Below are 13997 nucleotides of genomic sequence, written 5' to 3' on the forward strand. Positions count from 1 at the left end.
CCTACCTCAGACTGGCCCTACCTCAGAACGGCACTACCTCAGACCTGGCCTACCTCAGATGGGGCGCTACCTGAGACAGGGCCCTACCTCAGACCGTGCCTACCTCAGATGGGGCCCTACCTCAGAGCAGCGCTACCTCAGATGGGGCCCTACCTCAGATGAAGCCTACCTAAGACCGTGCCTACCTCAGACCGGGCCTACCTCAGAGCAGCGCTACCTCAGATGGAGCCTACCTCAGAGGCGAGCTACCTTAGCGTCACAGGTGAGTGGAGCCCTCCCGTGATCAGCTGCGTAAGGGGCGGGGCCTGCGAGCGACCCCACAACACCGGCCACCACAGGAGCCTTCCCGCCCCACCAGAGTGAGGCCCAGCAGGGGCGGCCGCTCAAAACGCGTAAGGGGCGGGGCGGCGAGCGACGCCAGGACACCAGGATGTGAACCCGCCAGGACACCAGGACACCAGGATGTGAACCCGCCAGGACACCAGGACACCAGGATGTGAACCCGCAGCCCCCAGGAGGTGGTTTCTTCTGTCTTGCTTTAAATGTCTAATGACACTTCTGGTAACGAGATTAGATAACTAATCTAAGGAAAGTGATACTTAGAAACATAGAAAGCGCACGGTACTAAGATTTTAAGAATTATAGTTTCAGGTTTCTGAAATCTCTTCACAAAGAATGTTTGAATTGATATCTGTACATCTCCAACTAAAGTATAAACTTCTGATAAATAACAGACAAATGTTGAACATCTGATTATCAAATTCAACTGCTTTTACAATTGTATTTTTTCCTAAATCTACCACATAAATTACAAGTCCACATTTGGGCGGGCGGGAGAGGAATCTGTGATCTTGACTCAAGCGCTGTTAGGAAGCAGCCTTGGTCGCGCCTGCCTGGGCTGTCTCTGACAGGCATGTGTTTTTACAAAGACGTCTCTTTATTTTTATTCCTACCCTACACAGAATAAATGAAACTAAATGCGTCACTATAGCTTAAGCGTGGGCTAATATTTCCTTTACCAAACATTTTGAATCTAGGATTACCTGTGGCTCTTCCCTCCTGCAGCTTGGAAAGTTTGAAATGTTAGTTGACTTAGTTTCATGGAATAACCAAAGAGCATCGTCTCTTATAAGAAGCTATATAAATCAAGAGAACATTCTGTCTTAGAAGCTATATAAATCCTCAAGAGAACATTCTTTTTAAAATCTTACTAAGCTAACACCAAGAAACACGGCAGAGCAAGGTGGGCACATTTAACCCACAGATCACCCCTCGCCTACCTGGCCCTCTGACCTGGGACCCAAACCACACACAGGGAGCAGCCCAAGGCTCCCTGAGGCTCCCCAAGGCCAAGCAGCAATGGCAAACCGTCTGCTGCAGGAACCAGGGAATGAGGTCAGTCGAGCTGCCACTCTCCCCAATGTCACTCCGCAATAAACTTGAGACCCCAGTCAGGGCAGTAAAGCAAGAAGAAAAATGAACAGCAAGAAGATTGAAGGAAAATGTCACCATTCACACATGATATACTGTATTCACACACACACACAAAAAAAATACAAAAATTCCTAGGAAAACTTAACAAGATCACCGGGTACATGGTCAATGTACCAAAATCAAAATCTATTGTATTTCCATATGCGAGCAACAAATAGAAAATGAGCTTTGGAAAAAAAGATAACATTTATAATAGCACCTAGTATCAGCAAATATCCAGGACTAAACCCATCAAAAGAGATATAGGAACTTTATAAAGAAAACTATAAAATAATCTAAAATTAAAGATCTCAAAAAATGGAGAAACATACTATGCCCACAAAGACCCAGTATAGTTAAGATATCCACATTCCCCAAAATTAATTGGTAGTCAACACAGTCTCAATCAAAAATCACAGGAGAATTTTTCTAAAAATTCTCAAGTTAATTTTACAGTTAGTTACATGGAAGCGCAGATGACCCAGAATAGCAATCCTAAGGAAAAGCAAGCCTGGGGGACTCATACCACCACATTTCAAGATTCACCATAATTCAGATGCAAGACCAGAAAAGTCAATAGCAGGACATGCTAGACTGGGACCCCCGTCAGCTGTCTGATTGCAGCAGAGTTCCCACAACAAATAAATGGGGAAGGGGCTCTACTCCACTGAACAGCAACAGTTCATCAGCTACATCATGCCAAGAGAAAAGAGCATGACCCATCTGCAGCCACTGTGAGGATGAGCATGAGCCGGGCCAGACCAAGATGCTCAAGGTAAAAAACAGCCTTGCCTGCAGACACAAGGAGAATTTCCTCAGGGAGGCACCGGCAGGTGAGACAGAAGGAAAGACAGCACCAGCCATACTGGGAAGAGAGTGATAAAACGTACTGCACTGAAATTAAGAACTTTGGTTTATTAAAAGACAGTAGAAGAGTGCAGAGGCAACTCACAAAGCACGAGAACCTGCCACACGTACACCCAACATATAAATAATGTCTACAAATCATTAAGAGAAGGCAGACAACTCATTAAAAAAAATAGGCAAAAGATATGAACAGGTACTTTACAAAGCAGAATTCTGAGAGGGTCAATCACCACAAAACAGGTTCTTAGTGTCTGTGGTCACAGGGAAATGCAAATTAAAACCACACCTGGACATTACACAAATAGCTAAAATTTAAAAGCAAAGCACCGAATGTTGGCAAGGACGTGGACAACTGGAGGTCTTATATTGACCCATGACAGTGTGTCTGACGCAGCCCTGTGGAAAACTCCTCAATGCTACCCGTCACAGCTGAGAAAACACTGCCCCAGCGATGTTCCCCCAAAAGAAAGGCAGGATTTGCTCCCCAGGGTCATTGACAAGAAAGACACAGTAGCATTGTCTTTGATAGCCAAAAACTAGCACTCTCCCAAACGCCATCAGCAGTCACGGCATATCTCAGAGCACTGCACAGCAACAAGGGTAACCAAGAGGCCCTGCACTTGGCATCAGGACAAACCAGGAGACACAAGGCTGTGGAAGAGCAGACACACAACAGTATGCACTGATATGCAGCTCCACACGTACAAAATCTGAACTGTAAAGCTCATCTGTGCTGTTGACAGGCTCCCCTGGGAGCGTGCAAGGGGGTGGGGGAGGACCTAGAAGCGGGAGCAGAAGGTGGATCGAGGCTGGTGCACCTGCTTCCTGACCTGCAGGGAGACAGGGAAGGACACCCTGCAGTCGGAATGCTCTGGGCTATGACATGTCCTATGTACAGCACATGTCAACTCCAAACTCGGGGTGAGGATCCCTCCCTCAAAGACCACCTTGCACCAGGAAAGACCCAGAACACCCACACACTGATCCATTCAGCTTGCAGGATTTCACCAAGATTTGCGGCCAATGGGTAAATATTTTATAGTTCTTCTACTGTCTTGTTACAATTGGCGTGTGAGACACGCTTCCCACAACACTGCTCTTGAGGAAACCTCATGAATAGGATTCAGTCAGAAGCCATGAGGATGCAAACACAGTGTGCGGACTTCAAACAGAGAAGCATGGAATTCCCAAAGAGACCCCAAGGCAGGTTTGGCAGACAGAAAAAAATAATGAAATAATTTTTCATTTGAATACGTAATTATTTTAATTTAGGCATTTGAAATTTAAATAAATTGTCATCTTTAGTAGACAAACTGCTGCTCTGTGACTTTTCTGATCCTATGGCAGGTAGGCTTTTCGGTAAATGTTCCTTATGGTAAACATCCTCAGTGAAATACAGGCCAGGGCTCCAGCAGCTGTGTTTTGTAAGTCTGTCTCTATGAGAGGTGGTCACACAGGAGAGACTGCAAATATTTCTTCCCCATCATTTGTTGGGACAAATTTATATTTTACTTTCATAATAGACTCTGTACTTCAAAGCAATAAAATTCCACTTCACTGTGTTCTAACAGGAATAAAATAGGAAACTTTTCATAAAATTCACAAACTTAATCTGAATAATGCCAAAGAGGGCTCTGCCAAGCAGAGGGCCATGATTCTGTGGCTCGATTTCTCCCACCCTTTCTGGAAAGTCCAGAGGCTGGACTTTAAGAGAGAGGAAAGAAGTGGTGGCAGCAAAGCCAGGGGCTTCAGGACACAAGGACACATATATGCACAGGCCAGGGAGTCAGAGCCCAGCATGCAACAGGGGGACCCGAGGACACACACATGCACAGGCCAGGGAGTCAGGGCCCAGCGTGCAGCAGGGGGACACAAGGACACACACATGCACAGGCCAGGGTCTCCAGGTCCCTGTGTGCAGCAGGGGGACACGCAGACGTGCACACGCACTCACGGGCACAGCTGACTATACAAAGGAAAACAGGACCCAGCGCTGCAGGTCCCTCTGGTAGAGGGCTGTGTCTATTTGCTGCTCTACACATGTGTGAGAGTTGACAAATATCCACATTCCAGCCTGCGATCTCTACAAACCAAAAAACATGTATGACCTTCTTGGTAAAATTAACTCTTCAGATTAAAGGTCAAATGGATAAAGCATCCAGATAAAACACTTGTTTCCTATAGCTGTGAAATAAATGAATTTTAGAGAAAAAGACTTGGACCAGCATGCAGGAGGCCCAGGAACATGACTTCTGGAGCAGAACACAGGACTCAAAGGGTCATTTAACATCACACTGCTACGGACCTGCTGGGGACAGCAATAGGCCAGGGGGCTCATAGGCAGATGGTTACAAATATTCTAAACTCCAAAAAATCCAAAACCTGAAAGACTTCTGGCTCCAAGCATTCTGAATAGTCAATCTGTAACCTAAAGCTCTCTGGGGTCCACACTGACTTTTAGTAGTATAAAGGGATCCTGAGACCAGACGTTTTCAGAACCACTCCACCTCTCCTCCTGGATGTCACAGTATGATGTCCCTGAATGTCAGAGTGAGGACCACAAAGCCAGCAGAGACACAGGGACCCAACTCCAAGGAATTCAGGGGACAGCGAAGGGGCAAATGAGCATCCAAAATTGAGTGGCATGCCAGTCCTCACACGTGCCCCACAGCACTTGTTCTGCTGCTCGTGACACTGAGGTGGCCTCACCGAAGCGCACAACAGCTACCTGAAAAGAGTCCAGACTGACAGAAGCAGGCAAATAAAAACTGGAACACCTGGAGACCCACCTGCCCCATAAGAGGGGCAGTGAGGGAGTGAGCACAGGAGGTGCAGGCTGTCCTGTCCACACACAGGTACTCACTCCACTGTCTATCCCCACTATCCTCTCTCCTTTCTTGTCCTGCCCAGGCAGGGGGCCTGGCATGTCTGCAGAGGGGCTGTGGCTGTTGGAGAGGACCCTCTGTCCTCAATGCTGAACTCTCTGGCGTTGGAGCAGCGAGTGTGCTGTTTCCAAGCATCCCTATCCATAAGCCACAGCACTGGTCACTCTGTGCTCCTTCCAGACAGTATTCCAAACTATCAACGTGGCCCCAGCAGCAGACTCTGCCCAGCATGCAGTCCTATGGGCTGGTGTGGCCCAGGTATGCCCAGGGTCAGAGCCTCTACCTGGTGAGATATGCAAGCTCACTCTCCAGGACAGAAGCAGCCAGTCAGAGGCCACCCAGGACCCAGCCTGCAGCAGTGGGCCACCTGCAGGCTGCGTAAGAAGTGTGCATGGGCTCAGCACCCGTAACACAGTGGTTACAGCGCCAGCTACATACACCAAGGCTGGTAGTTTCGAACCCAGCCTGGGACAGTTAAACAACAATGCCAACTACAACAAAAAATAGCCAGACGTTGTGGCAGGCACTAGTAGTCCCAGCTACTTGGGGGACTGAGGCAAGAAAATTGCTTAAGCCCAAGAGTTTGACATTGCTGTGAGCTGTGATGCCACAGTACTCTACCCAGAGTGACACAGTGAGATTCTATCTCAAAAAAAAAATTAAATAGGGCAGCACCTGTGGCTCAAGGAGTAGGGCGTTAGCCCTATATACTGGAGGTGGCAGGTTCAAACCTAGCCCTGGCCAAAAAGCTGCAAAATAAAATAAAATAAGTGTGCACGAATTACCTGACAAGACAGGCCTGTGAAAGACTGTTAGGGGAAAGGCCCGGAGACAAAGTCAGACAGATGCCAAGAGCGGAATTCAGAAGAAAAGCCAGGACGTAGGGAGAGGTGGGGCTGGACAGCACATGGGACCCAACAGAGCACCTAGTGGGCCAAGGGCCTCCTGGACCCTCAACCAGAAGTACCAATATTGGACAGGACCCTGCCATGTCACCAGGCCCACACTGCAGGTCCCAATGAACACGTATCTGTGTAGCACTCACGCTGGCCGTGGCAGCCCAGCAGCCACGGGCTCTGAGACACGGCCACATGGGCTGTGATGTCTGCACATGGCATTCCCACAGCTTGGCAGTTTCCTAGGGCATGGACCTCAGGATTTCCTTTACATTTCTACTTTCTAACCTAATTTTGTTTACAAGGAGCATTTTTATTTTAAAGTAAAAAGCAAAGCTATTTCTATTAAAAGCAATAATAAAAACTGCTGCAGATGACCAAGAAATGGATCCAGCCTGCTTTCACTGTGGCGAACACCTGCGGCAGCACCTATCTCTCCTGGGGTCACACGCAGCACCTTGGAAGCCACGTCCTGTGTCACCCATGTGGGCAGCGCCTATCTCTCCTGGGGTCACATGCAGCATCTCAGAAGCCACGCTGCTGGACAGCACATCCTGTATCACTTCCAGCAGACCTGGGACTGCTTTCTCTCCAGGAAGAGGGACAAAACTGTAGCCACTCATGCACAGAAACAATAAATCTAAGAACTTAAAGGAGGGAGGATGATGCAGGTACAAGAAGGGAAATGACACAGGTAACCTGCTGTGGCACATGCCACAAGAACTTCCTCTTCCCACCTGATGGGCAGAGACAGAGGGCTTCACACCCTGTCACCTCTATTCCTTTTCTTTCTCTCAAAAAACAGACAAACTGCAGCCTGATTGGCTACAGACTTTAGACAGAGAGAAGCACATCCCAAAGGTCAGGCCCTGGGCGAGTGCCAGGGACTACAGGTTAGGGTAAGTGCATCCCATCCTTGCCCAAGGGGCTCCCAGGTAAAGACGCATGTCAATAACATACATATGACCTCTAACCACAGGCCACCCAAATCCAGAGAAGCTAAAAGTCAAAAGCACTGCACTGAGGAAAACACAGAGTTCTGGGAATGTCTCCACTGAACAGACCCCCTGACCCACTGGACGTCAGGCTGGGGTCTGTCCCCTAAGGTGGCGGGAGCAGAGGCAGAATGTGAGAGGACCTTCACATGGCCATCAGCACAGAGGTCTCTGGCCTTCCAGCCCCAGGTTTAAGTGTGGCCAGGACCTTTCAGAGAGTGGTAGACGCTTCTGAGTGGACCCTGCATAGTGTGCTTCTAGAGAGCAGGACTCTGCCTAGTGCTACCTGGGCTCCTTTTTGGAGGGCTGGTGTTCCCGCAGCCTCGTGGCACCTAGAGGGGCTGAGCAGAGGCGCTGAGCCACCACCCTCGACTCAGCTTCAGATCTTCTCTTCACAGCTCACCTCTACATCATGCTGCATCCATATTAGAATTATTTTAAACTGATAAATTATAGACAGTTAACTAAATCATTAAAGGTGAACTGGCAACAGGGGCCTAATCCCTGCTGACAGCTGTCATTAAGAACAACTGCTGCAACCTTTGCCCTGTGGAACCACCAATGAAGTGGAGTCCACTGCAGGGCTTTCCCCAGGGGTGAGTCAGTCCCCAGCTCCCCTCAGCCACAAGCAGGGGCCTGGCTGGGCCAGAAAGCACTGCAGGCCACAGGTCACCTTACCTGTGCAGACACCTGCTCTGGCCTATCCCATGTCTCTGTCCAAACAGTCCAGTTGGCTGTCAGGGTCCAACACGCTCACACACGGAGAAGCATGCACACAACGTGCATAAACATGCGCTCACTCTCACCAGCACCGACAAATACATACTACCATACACACAAACTGCACTCTCAGACACGCTCCTACCCGCACACACTCAGGCACATGCAGCACAACACAGGACACTTCACCCAGGCATGGCAGGGGAAGGCGGGGCAGAGCCAGAACCTCTAACCACAGTACCCCCTGGTCTCCCATGGGCAGCTCCGGGAAGCTCTCCCATTAGGCAGGTGAGCTGAGCTTAGCGCCCATCCTCCCATCCTTGTCTACCTTGCTCAAAGAGGGCCGAGCACTGCAGCAGGAGTAAATGCAAATGCTGAGGAGCCCATGGGGAGCAGAACAGCACTCAGAGAGTTCAGCAGAAGTCCCCCACACTCCAAGAAGACACCAGACGACAGCAGGGACCAGAAGCCCTGCAGAGGGCCAAGACAGGCCTGGCCAGGTGTAGGGTGGCTGCCTGCCAGGGGCTGCCCTGAGGGCAGAGTGGGGCAGGGGATGCCTCCATGAGGGCCTGCCTCAACCGAGGCCGTACAGCCAAAGACTCCCCTCGACAAAACCAGAATAGAGCCTGCCGGCCGGGGCAGTAAACAAAACACCTGCGTCCCTCAGAAGGGCCTCTTGAGTTGGCCCTTGAGGGGTCCCCAGTTCCCCCAGGTCCTTGCACCCCATCCTGCTCTTAAGCCTTATGACAGGCACATCATCAGTGACGCCTTTCCAATTACAATAGTAGCTACTGTCAAAGTCCATGCAATACCACCACACAAGGACACACAAAAGCATCTCTTGCCCCAGCCACACTGCCTGAGGCCGTGAAGGTCCTTCCAGGGACAGGACACATAGAGAAGGGCTCCACTCTGTGGGTGCTACAAGGGTCACCCTCTGCTGCCCCATCAGGTGCTTCTACTGCTGACATCCTGCCATCGGGGCTGGGGCTCGGGCCCTGCCTTCTTCTGCAGAGCTGTGCACAGCCGTGAGCCGCGCCAGCACACACTCTGCCCCCTTTCAGGGCAATGGTCTCTCTCCTTCCTGCTCTCCCTGTTACCAACCACCCAAAAAGAAACCTCCATGTGAGTGCAGCCCACACTTCTCTCTATTCTCACAAACGTGCACATGCACACACACCAGGAGGTTACCGTGTACCTCACAAAGTGATACAGATTCTCATTCAACACCAACCCTGGGGTATTCCATCATGTGGCTACACCACAATCCAGGCAACCACTCCCCTGCCAGTGCAGACTCCCTTCCAAATGCCCAACTATCATAGCATGGCATGAGACTTCTGGGTACAAACAGCCTTGAGCAGAAAGCACAGCCAGGAGAGGGGCTGCATCCCAGTCTACATGCTCAGCACGTCACAGTGTGACCAGAGGACTTCCCAAGTGGCTGGGCCCATTCGCACCTCCTCCAGCCACATCTACAATGGCCTTTCCCTGCACCCCCTGCTTCAGTGGACAGCACTTCTCTCTACCCTTTGCCAGTCTGGGTGACAGGTACTCATCTTCTCTGGCATCTCCACGAACACTGTGTCGGTGACGACCAGCTCTCCACTGTGTTTCCCAGCTCCCTTACCGCTAGGAGCTCACTTTCTAACTCATGCCTTTCTCTCCAACTTGTAAGAGATTTCTGCATGATGAATGCTTAGCCTTTTATTTGTCTAATATTGCACATATTTTCCCCAAAATCTCATTTATTCATTGATTGTATTTAAATTTTAGTACCTTCAAACTTGTCTTTTGCAACTTCTAAAGATCCTAGATCAATGAGGAAGGGTCTCTGGTGTTCAAATTGTCTTTGCAGAATCCTATTGCTGCACTATTTTCGTTAAAGCCTTGAATCCATCTGGAATTTACCTTCTCCTCATCTTAAATATGAACAATTTGCCAGTCATTTAAGGGCAAGTTGATACAACGAAAAGAATGATCAAGATAAGAGAAAAACTGAGCCCAGAAGACACAGAGGTAATCTGAGCACTACTAACATGGGACAGAGCCATCCAGAGGCTGTGGCACCCGCAAAGCTCGAAAAGATACAGACTGAGGTGGGGGTGGGGGGTCGGGCAGCTGCACAGGCTGTGGCATGGAGAGCAGGTGAATGCCCAGGCACAATCACAGAAGGACCATCAGGCAAGCCAAGGGAACATCAGAGAACAGAGGCTGAGGCCGATATGGCCATAGCGGGAATTCCACCCACAGGAGGCACAGGTGCTACAGGAAACAATGGTGACAATGACTATGACAGGAAGGGAAGGAGCACACTTCCCAAATGAAGAGAAAACAGGACTTTAAAATTAAGGGGCCTCCGTGCACCCACTGGGGGGAACAGTCCTGCACTACTCAACTTCAGAATATCAAAGACAAGGAAGTCTCAAATGCTAGAGAAAAATCAAAACAAGACACCTGGAAGGTCAGCAAGAACCAAGTTGGCAACAGATACCCATCAGCACCAGGGGCCTCTACACACTGCAGGACACCACCCGTCCTGTGTGCTCTGCCCCATCAAGGCAGAGGAACAAGCCCCCAGAGGTCCTGGGAGGGGTCAGAGGGCTGAGGTCAGACCACAGGAGACATCTGACCAGGAAAGGCCCACGTGAGCTGAACTGAGGGACGCAGGGGCTGTCAGTTGTGCGCAGGAACGGCAGTCTCAGGGAGACGTGGTGGGCCTACCAGAACACAGAGTGACAACAGGCCCCAGAGCCTATGTGGAACTAACATACAGGACAGCCAGGTGTGGGACACCCATAGCGGTGCTGGCCAGAGTGCCCACACAGGAGGAAGTCAGTGGAGCCGGGCCTGGGAATCGGGAAGAGAAGGCTCTAGGCGGTGCTAGAGCCACCTTAGCTTCTGTCCTGAGAGACAATGCCCCCCCTCACCGCCTGCCCTCTGTGCAGGGCCCCACACCCCCCCCCAAACACCTGCTCCGGGTCTGGGGTCAGGAAGAGGACCAACCACGGGCCTGTCCTCACAAGGTGGCCAAGGGTATCAGGTGGCCCAGGACCAGGCAGATAGCACGGCAGAGCCATGGCTCAGAATTGCATGTCTTCCACAGACGCAGCCCAGACATGTGGACGCTGCCTATGGCAACACCAGAGACCTCAGTGACTGAATCCCCAGGATGGTCCTCATGCCTCAACCATACAAAAATGAAGGTAGCCTTCCAGATGATTCCAAAGCAAGGCTCATGTGGGGAGGGGGGTGCTACCTGACCCAAGAGGCACCAGGCCCTCTGGGAAGGTGTCTTCTCCACAGCCCCCAGGCTGGGCTCCCTTAACCAGTTAATACGCACCTTGACGACAGGCCTGTTCCTAGAGAAAAGGAGTGTGCCTGGAGGTGCCACCTGCACCACATCTCAATCACACCTGTCAGAGACCTCCGGGCCCACCCGTCTCACATGGCTTCAATGAATCCTAAAGCAGGGCTGGCAAATTCTGGACAACAGTCCACCCACTCGTGATGTGGGTAGAAGAGATACCTGGCCTGGTGGAGGCAATGCCTGCTGTCCAGTCCTGGCCCTCCTTGGACCTATGTCTCTGCACAGAGTGCATGTCCTTGAACACAGTCCAAGTAACCATATCTGAGTAACAACTGAAAAATAGCTGCAGTTCACAGAACACGCCTCTGCCATTACAAAGCAAAGGATGCAGACATGCGGCCGGACGGCAGTTCTCCATGGGCCCGGCTGGGTGAACAAGCGAGGCATGACATGTTTCTGACATGCTGATGACAGGTAGACAGGTCCCACTTAGATCCATGCTGGGCCAGACTCAGACACCTCTGCCAGCCACCACACAGTGAAACCACTGGCTGGGACACACCTCTAAACACCGGGAGGAGAGCACCTCACCAGCCAGGCTTCCACTATCATCTCGAGGACCTCTGATTCCCTTTGAAAGAGAAGTTCTAGGGACGCCAAAACACCTGGGTTTCAGTAAGACTGAGGAGTAGGCCCTGTATCAGGAGGCCATGGTCCCCTAGGGGGAGACACCTGGAGCCTTCTGTCCCCTACCACCACCCACTAGGAGCACCCACTATGGAGCGCCCACTAGGCAGGGCCCTCCTGGGCCCAGGGATGACCCTAAGCAGACGCCCTCTCATGGGTGCTATAGTTTGGCCTCCCCTCAGACCCCGAGTCATCCATGAAGTCGGTCATACTGGGGGTCTGCTCTAGAAAAGGAGACAGGCACACACATACGCAATGTCATGGTGAGAGGGCGGGGGGGACTCTACAGCAGAGCCAGCAGAGAAGGGAGTGGGAGCTGTGATCTGACAAGGCAGCCAGGAAAAGCAAAGGTGTCCACCACACGGCCTATATGGCCAACACCTGCCTGAAGCCTGCATCCAGGCACCAAGGGACACAAACCATCCCTCAAAGGCAGAGCATGGTACCCACTGTACTGCCATGGACTGCACCCATGGGGCCCCTGTCCTTGTGCCTGCTCCATGTGCAGGTCTCCATGGGCTCCCCTCACTCTCAGGAACTACACAGGCCCCCAACAATGACCCCAGGACCAATGACCCAACTGTGTCTTGAGATCCCTCCTCGTGTATCTGGGGAAGTTCATCATTTCATGCTCCTGTGCCTTGGCAGAGTCCGAGTATCTTCCCTCAGGGGGATCCTTCCTACACAGACAGGAAGCCAGCGCCCCCCTGCAAACCCCCAGGTGCTGCCAGGCCCCTAGGAACTGCCTGTCTTCCCTCTCGTTTCACAGGAAAGGTGACCTGACTCCAGGCTCACATACCCTGTGGCACAGAGCACAAGTCTGACTCCTCAGTGACCACCAGAGGCAGGATGGGAAGGGAATAAGGAGCAACCCCACGAGCCAGGGGAGCTCCTTGGACAGGGGACAGAAAGGAGGAAGCACACTCTGCCCCGAAGACTCCAGGGATGGCAGGGCCGGCAGGGCCTGAAGAGGCCTAAGCTGGCTCCTCTGAAGGATGAGGGAAAGAGGACACAGCCAGAGGGCAGCAGGGCCCAGAGGGCAGCAGGGCCCAGAGGAGCAGGGTCCAGAGCAAGCCTCACACTGATGGCAGGAGGGGCCAGGAAAGGAGGTCCCTTCCAAGTACTGGGCTCCCACCATGGATGTGTAAACTCCAGGGAGGCATGGCCAGGCTGGGGCCAGGAGAAAGCACAGAACGCGTGGCAACAGTGGACAAACTGGCAATCAGTCATCAACATGAAGAACTTCTCATGTCACCAACTGGACTAGTCCTAGCCTGTCATCTGCAGCCACTGCCCACATAGCCCAGCACCCTCATGGCCTGCTCCCTCCAACCAAGGCGGGAGCCCAAGCTGCTGGGAAGGTCCCAGAAGGTTCCCTAAGCCTGAACCAGGCCCAGTGTCCACACAGCTCTCAGGTCACTGGCTCCAGGTGGGCCCCAAATGCCCTCTGTCCCACCTGCTGGCCTGCTCCACCTCACTGGCCTTTGGCCCCAGGCTACAGTTATCATTCTTCCTCTACACCCTCTTCCCAGGAGTCACAGATCCTGGCCAGCCTCACCCCCAGGTTCTCAGGGAAGGACAGGCAGAATGACGCCCAGGAACCCAGGACCTGCATGCCGTGACCACATGAGAAATGAGGCTGCAGACTGCAAGGATCAGCCCACTGCCCAGCCAGGGTACCACACAAACTGGGCTGAAGCATCCACGTGTAAAGGGGGCTGGGACTGGAGCTCAGGGCTGCAGCATAGGCTTGATTAATTCAGGAGAAGAGAATGGCATGGCAGGTATGGAGATCCAGCCCACGGAACGCACGGCTCTGCAAGGGCCAACGCAGCCAGTGTTCTCCACACACGCACACTATATCTACTTGTGCACACATGCTCATGGGCACACTATACTTGTGTACATATGCTCATGGGCACACTGGCACACACACAATCTACATGTGCACACATGCACATGGGCACACATACAGGCACACTATATCTACTTGTGCACACATGATCATGGGCACACTTGCACACAGGCACACTATATCTACATGTGCACACACGCACACAGGCACACTATATCCACATGTGCACACACGCACATGGGCACACACACAGGCACACTATTTCTACTTGTGCACACACGCACATGGGCATACATGCACACAGGCACA

The sequence above is a fragment of the Otolemur garnettii genome, unplaced genomic scaffold (assembly GCF_000181295.1).
Source record: "Otolemur garnettii isolate 467f Iridium unplaced genomic scaffold, OtoGar3 scaffold00133, whole genome shotgun sequence".
NCBI classification, from domain to species: Eukaryota; Metazoa; Chordata; class Mammalia; order Primates; family Galagidae; genus Otolemur; species Otolemur garnettii.